A 6,715-nucleotide genomic window follows, 5' to 3' on the forward strand; every position below is an offset into this window, starting at 1 on the left:
TGTCGCAGTCCAGAGAGAGGACAAGGTGCTAGAATTGGCTGAACAAGCTCAAACAGTTTAGCTTGGGGGCTCTTTCACACCACGTCCTTTCTGCTCAGCTCAGCGGTGAGGTCCCTCCCAAGCCGGGGCTGGGAGGTGTGCTCTCTGTTGCTGGGTTTGGTAAAAGTGGTGGTGGTGGAGAAACGTCTCTTATCCCCTTTTGGGTTTGCTGTTTTTGGCTAGCGGATTTGAAAGCAAAGGTCTTAAATGCAGCGGGGAAGACTTGGGCGCTTCCATTGATACTGGTGTGGCAAGCTAGTACGTGGCCTGAGCTGCAATTGCCTTGTGTTACTGCTTTTATAGTAGAGTACTTGCCTATCCCAAGATGCACCCACAGCCCCGTGCTGTCAGCTTTCTGGCCTGGGAAGACTCGAGGTACCTGCAGTAGCTAACTACTAGTGCAAGTAGTACGTGGTCTGAGCTGGCTTTTGAACCAAGTGCTCCCTGTGTTAGCAGTGGCTCTTGTAAAGGGCCAAAAGTCTGATGGGAAGGCATCTGAGAATCGTATTAAAACTTCTCAAAGGGCTGAAGGCTGCATGGGAACCCCAGAGCAGGTTCTTGTTTTAATGGCTCAGTTCCACTGGCTGGGATGCCCCGCGCTCCTGAGACCTGTTGGTCAGCCATGTAGCTGTTCTGCTAAGCAGCCGCTTCTTCCTGCACAAAAATACGGGTTAGTGAGTTCTGTTTTTTCAGTTAGGCTCTCATGTGAATCCTTTGATTCCTAATGTTAAATCAGTTTGCTGAAAAGCAGGTTGTGAACAGAGCTCTTGTTTCTGTTGGTTGCTTCGAGCAAGTGGCTTTGTATCCTGAGCAGCTGCTTGGTGTCTCTGGAGCAGCGACCGTCCCTGCCTCAGCTGCCTGCCCACACAGTCCTTTACATGAGCTCTGTTTGGCTGTACCAGGAGACGATTACATTCACTAATTGCACGGAAAAACACCTTACAGGATACTTTTCCTGCTGAACTAGTGTACTCTACTGCTTATTTTTGTGGTCAGGCTGGTGCCAAAACCACTGCAAGGAAGGAGGTAAGAGGAGAGCCGGAGTGGAGGCGTAGGGAGGAGGTGGGAGCGAACACACAGTCTGACCAGTTCGGCTGTATCATGTAAACGTGTGTGCCGTGGTGACAAATGGCGTGAATCAGTTTGTTTTCCCACTGTGCCGTTGTCAGAGTTGAAATATGGAAGTTGAAGACTATCAACTAATAGGCAAGTACTTGGTATAAGTCCTGCCTTTCTTTTAAGGGACGTGCTTGCATCAGAAATCCAAAACAAGAGGTTGGAATCCAGGGGTGATGACGGAGATGATTTTGGCACACCCTTGTGCTCTGTCCCTTCCTTGCTGATTCAGTTAATGTGTGGAAATTCCCTACCATGTATAAGCTGATTTACCTAACCCTGCTGTTTCTGTAGCTCTTGGTGCAGGCATCGCCTCCGGCTGCTATAACTCAAACCGATGCTAAGATCGTGTCACACTGATGGCTGTTTCTTCTCCTGCCAGCATCCCCGTGATGTGCAATCAGGAACGTTACGGAACCATCAGGAACGTTACGGAAGTGAGGAGCCTTCGCTCTGTCCCTTGCCTGTTTCCCTGTGGGTCCATGGGAAGCTGTGCACGCTGTGGAAGCAGTGGTGCTGCTCAGTAGGGCAGGGAGAGGCTTGATTTGAAGCTGTTCATAGGACAGCACAGGAGGGGACACTTCCCACACTTCCCTCCTGTCCTCCTGGCCCAGGGGCTACTATGTTCGCTCTGTCAAGTCCAGCGGTTTTAGGAAGCTGTTTCACAGTTAAGGGCACATTTGCTGTGGGGTTTGCTGCTCTATTTGCAGCTGGGGTTCTGTTTTCTTAAGCCTCTGGGAGTTGGATGGGGAGACAGAGTTCTGCAGCTTTCCAAGGAAGGTGTTAATCTGTTCAGTCACTCTTTAATCCTGTCCTCCCTTTCCTTCCTAGTAATGTGCTCATTCTTGCTGTCAGTGGTGTGCCTTACACTTAAGCACATTGTGCAAGGAAAGATGAGCATGCTTGATAAGACCCCTGAGGTGCAACTGCATCTTTACCAGCGCCTTTGGAGCATGTTTTATGGCATGGGTCAAATGGCAGTGCACTGCTTAGCAAACGCTACCTGTCGTCTGAAATGCTTTCCGAGCAGTGTGCTGCCTCATCTGACCCGGGATGGCTGTCTCTGTTGTTTGCACTCCGCTTGAATTGTGTCTGTCTGCTCTTCCTTCCTTAGCAGGCTCCTGGGGGGAGATGTGATGAGGTGCAGCCACCTCCATCAGTTGAGTCGGATCAGTGTGCTTTCGAAGCCAGTCTCCAAGCTGTCCGTAAGCCGTGCATTCTAGTTCCCATCCCAGAGCGTGCTAGCTGGAGTTGTATTAGGGTCACATTGCAAACATGGCAGCCCCTGGGCTGGGAGGACAGGAGGGAGGTGTCCCCTCCTGTGCTGTCTTGCGAGCAGCCTCGCATCGAGCCTCTCCCTGCCCTCGTGCAGCTGCTCACCAGCACCACTGCTTCCTCGGTGTGCACAGCTTCCTGGGGCCCCACGGGGAAATGGACAAGAGCAAGCGAGCCCGTATCTCTAGCGTGTTTGAACTGGATATTGTGCTCCAGCAGCTAACTGGGTTTGTGTCTGTGGGACCTGGCTAGAGCGAGTTTGAAGGCGACCCGAAAAACGCGGGGTTACTGCTGGGTATGGTTTCACTTGGCGAATGCGTTCCTGTTGTCTCTGCCATTTGCTGCTGTAGACGCAGCTAAAAACAGACTGATGGTTTTGGCATGTTCCCAAGAGACGGCAATGTCCTCTGCTACTTGGCCACCACCTAGGCCTCGCTTTGCAACTGGTAGCAGCTGCCTCCTTTTCAAAACAGACAGTGGGACTGAGAGCGCTGTTGTCAGCACTGCCCCGACCCAGCCTTCCTGTCACCTTACCTGATGCTCACTGGCTTCTCTTCCTGCGTGGCTGTTTTACCTGGGGTCCTTCTGAGGTCCCGTGCTGGGGAGGCGCACTGCTTTGCTTCCCGGTGCCACCTACATTTGTCTTCCTCCAAGAAACGTTCCTTCCTGTTGCTCCTCTTCCTCCCCTGGTCCATCTGAAGCCTGCAAGTCACTGCTTGAGTGCCTGGGCACCTTCTGGTTAGGGACTTAACGTTTCATGGAGAGGATCAAGCACGTAAGAGGAAAGTGCTGCTTCCGAAACTGTAAAAACAAATCATAAAGTGGTTAAACTAAGAATAAATCTTTTGGCTGGCAAAAGGAGCAGGGCTCTTTTCCTGGTGGTGTATTTCTGCTGGCTTTGTTCCCTTAGTTCCCGTTGTGAGCTGTCCTTTTCGTGAGCTGAATCAGTTCCTGAAACCCCGCCTGGGGAGAAGCCTGATCACAGGAGCTCCAACCAACCAACAACTCTGTGAACTCCTGCCCTAAATGACTTGTCCAGGGTTGTGCAAGAAACTGGTAACAGGGCACACGCTCAAGCTCAACAGCCAGGTTATCTTAGTGAGAGATCCTGCTGCCCTGCCATAAGCACAACAGCGAGCCCAGGACCTCCTCCCTTTTCTTCCTTGGCAAGCTGATGCTAACAGGCCAGCTCCTGCTCGTTGTAGTGAGGTGAAATCAAGAAGAACATTTGGCATCTGCCTGGACCTGGATAAATAGCCTGGTGTGGGGGGAAGCCCTTAGCCCAGACAGAGGACATCTGGATGGTGGCAGGGGAATGAAACTCCCCATGCTGCAGCAGGACTCCTGTCTGATTTTGGTAACTCTTGGGTATAGATTTATGTGTTTTTAGGTTTGGCCTGATGCGGGTGCCCTCTGCCTGCTTCTCAGCTTTGTTGGAAGTTGCCAGTAACAAAGGCAGCGTGTTTGTCGGATCACCCCTTATCTAGTGGTCCCTGGAAGCTAGTGAAGTATTTTCCTTTCCCCAAGGTTTTCTTCGGCCTGAATTGTCAAGGTAAGCTTTGATAGGGAGCATCGCTGCTAAGGACCAAAAAGGCCTAGAGGTCCCTAGAACTGCTTTGCAGCCAGGTAGGGGCCTTCCCTGAGCCGTTAACGCTCAGCTCGCTGCACCTGAAGGCAGGCAGTGTGTGGTGGGCTGCGTTTAACCTAATGTGCTGTACCTAGGCAAGCAGCTTTGGGTGCTCGGAAATGAATTATTTCTTGTGGGCAGCCCTTAAACAGTTCTGTTTCAGGCTGCCCTCTGGTGGTTTCAGACTGGATGGCTGAAATGAAAAAATCAGCTCGTTTTACTGATGTCAGCCTCCTGCGAGGGCTGCTGCAGGATGTGGGACCAGTGCTCCCCGCACCCGGCGGGCTTCTGGAGGTGAGCAGTGCTCGCAGCGGCATGGGACACTGGGGGCTTGACTCCAGCAGCCCTCGGGGCCTTCGGGACAGCCGGCAGGGCTGCCTGGGTCGTGTCGGCAGCTCGCAAAGCTGGATGAGAGCTGAATGAATCAGCTGGAAGAGCCCCAGAGCTCGGTGCCCTGCGTTGGGGATGACTGGCTGGGTGTTTCAGGGCGAGGTGTAGGGATACAGAAATGGGCAGGTGCAGGTCGGAGGCCTTAAAACACTTCCTCCTGGGCTCTGATAAGAGATGGGCTTGAGCTGTGTAGCGCAGATTTACTGTCATCTTTAATAACGCCCTTGCCACCAGTATTTGTGCTGGGATAGGCTATATAAGCAGTGTAAATACCTGCTTCAATTTTACATCTCAAGTTCCCGACTTCAGGATTTATGCTTCTGTGAAAGTACTTCTTGTTACTTCCGCGTTTCTAGCTTTTCCTTGGTTTTGAGAAAATCAAGATACTGCTACGGGTTGTGTTAGCACAGCGTGGGGTTACCACCTGCACGTGTGAGGTGTGCGTTCATCTGCTTGATCCTTCTGTGCATCCACGTGCGGCATTTCTCAGGCTAGAGAAGCAGTTTTGTAAAAGAGCCGTAGCTGTAAACATGCAAGCAGAAAGCCTGTAAGCCCCTAAGTGTGCAGTGAGTGTACTGTCCCCATCTATACTTCTGCTGGTGGCTGGTCAGAGTTGCACTAACGTTGTGCAGGTTTGTTCAGCGTACTCCTGCCGGGCTGACCCCGGATATTCCCACCCATTGCCTGGCGGGGTGGTATTTCCCCAGCAGTAGTTAGAGGGGATGAGCTGTGTAAAAACGTGGGACATCCGGAGGTGCCCTGCTGATGTCCCAGCAGTGAAGGAATCCCAAATGTTGCTGCTGAAATAACCGTTGAGACTGGTTCATCAAAACTGGCTCCTCTTTCCTGGGTAAGTGTTTCTGTACAGGTCCAGGACACCGAGATGCCAATGTTCAACCTGTTGGAGGATATCAGCAACTCTTACTTTGGGGGTGATGATGCTCACCAAAGCACGCATGGGGAAAGGGGAGAATTTCTATTCTCCCCTTTGCAGTCCTGTGCTGGCTGTGCCTGAGCAGTGTGGCTGCGGAGGAAGAGCCAGGGGGCTTCCCAAAACGCAGGTGCAGGAAGAGGCAGAAGGGCTGGCGGGCAGGTACAGCTGTGTGGTCACTGCCCTCGTCCCACGTCCTTGGGGGGGGTGCAGCTCTGGAAACCTCCATCCTGCATGGTGGCAGTGTCTCGCACCGGATGGCAGGGTGCAGGCAGATCATCTGCTTTGTCCTCTGGAGCCTCTGTTCCCTCCATTCGGTGTAACTCAGAGTAACTGCAGCTTCCTAGCAGCTGAAGATCTGGCTCTGAAGCAGAAGAAGAAAGCCTTTTCTGTAACACTGCCTTTCTCTGCATCAGGAGCAGGGCTCTGGGGTTAAGCCAGGCAGGGGTCGCTTGCCGTAGGCATGGTTTTTACAGGGCTGGGGAGCACTGGAAGTGTTTTTGAGGGCAAAAAACATCATCTGAGGATGGTAAAGCTAAACCGCCTCTGCTGTGATAGGCATTAGCAGGATTTTTGCAGGAACGCGGTCACTGGAGGAGCTGGGACTGGTGGCAAAGCACGATTCATCTCCAGATTCATCTCCAGAGCCAAAGGTGACCTGAAGCGAGAGGTGCGTGCTGCGATGCCTCGGCACCTTTGCGGGGACTTGTTCAGTATGTGGCCCTTCAGGTGGTGTTCCTGTAAGAGAAACAGCCTCATCTTGTGGTGGCATGCAGATGTCCTGCCTGTTATTCAGGCTTACTGCAGCGTTTCCCTTCAATCACTGGAATTGTGGAGGCTTCCTCACAAGAGGGAGAGTTGGTTCGTGCCACTGTCCAAGGTTATCCCCCCGAATTTAGCTGAGGTAGCTCAGTGTGCTGCAGGGGCTTGTGTCTCTTCCTAAGGCTGGGGTAAAGCTGGCACTGCTTAGCACAGCACTTGTCCTCCCATGGGGCTGGCATCGTTGCTGATGCACTGGAGGCAGCAGGCTTTTTTGTTTGAGTTAAAGAAAAAAGAGGGGAGAAGATTAAAAAAAAAAAAAAAAAAAAAGGAAAGAAAAAGAAAAATAAGTCTCTTACAGCAAACCAGGGCCAACTGTCCCAAGAGGTGCTTATGAACCTGGCACTGACTGATTTTTAAAGCTCTGTGAAAATAAACCTTGTAATGTTTTGCACAATATATTTTTCTTCCCTCGTCTGACAAATGCCGATCCCCCTGATTTGGTATGCGCTCAAATAACAAAGACGGTAATTTGTCACCTCCTTCGCAGCGGGGGGACGCATGGGGACAGTCGGCTG

The sequence above is a fragment of the Cygnus atratus genome, chromosome 21 (assembly GCF_013377495.2).
Source record: "Cygnus atratus isolate AKBS03 ecotype Queensland, Australia chromosome 21, CAtr_DNAZoo_HiC_assembly, whole genome shotgun sequence".
In the NCBI taxonomy this organism is placed as follows: Eukaryota; Metazoa; Chordata; class Aves; order Anseriformes; family Anatidae; genus Cygnus; species Cygnus atratus.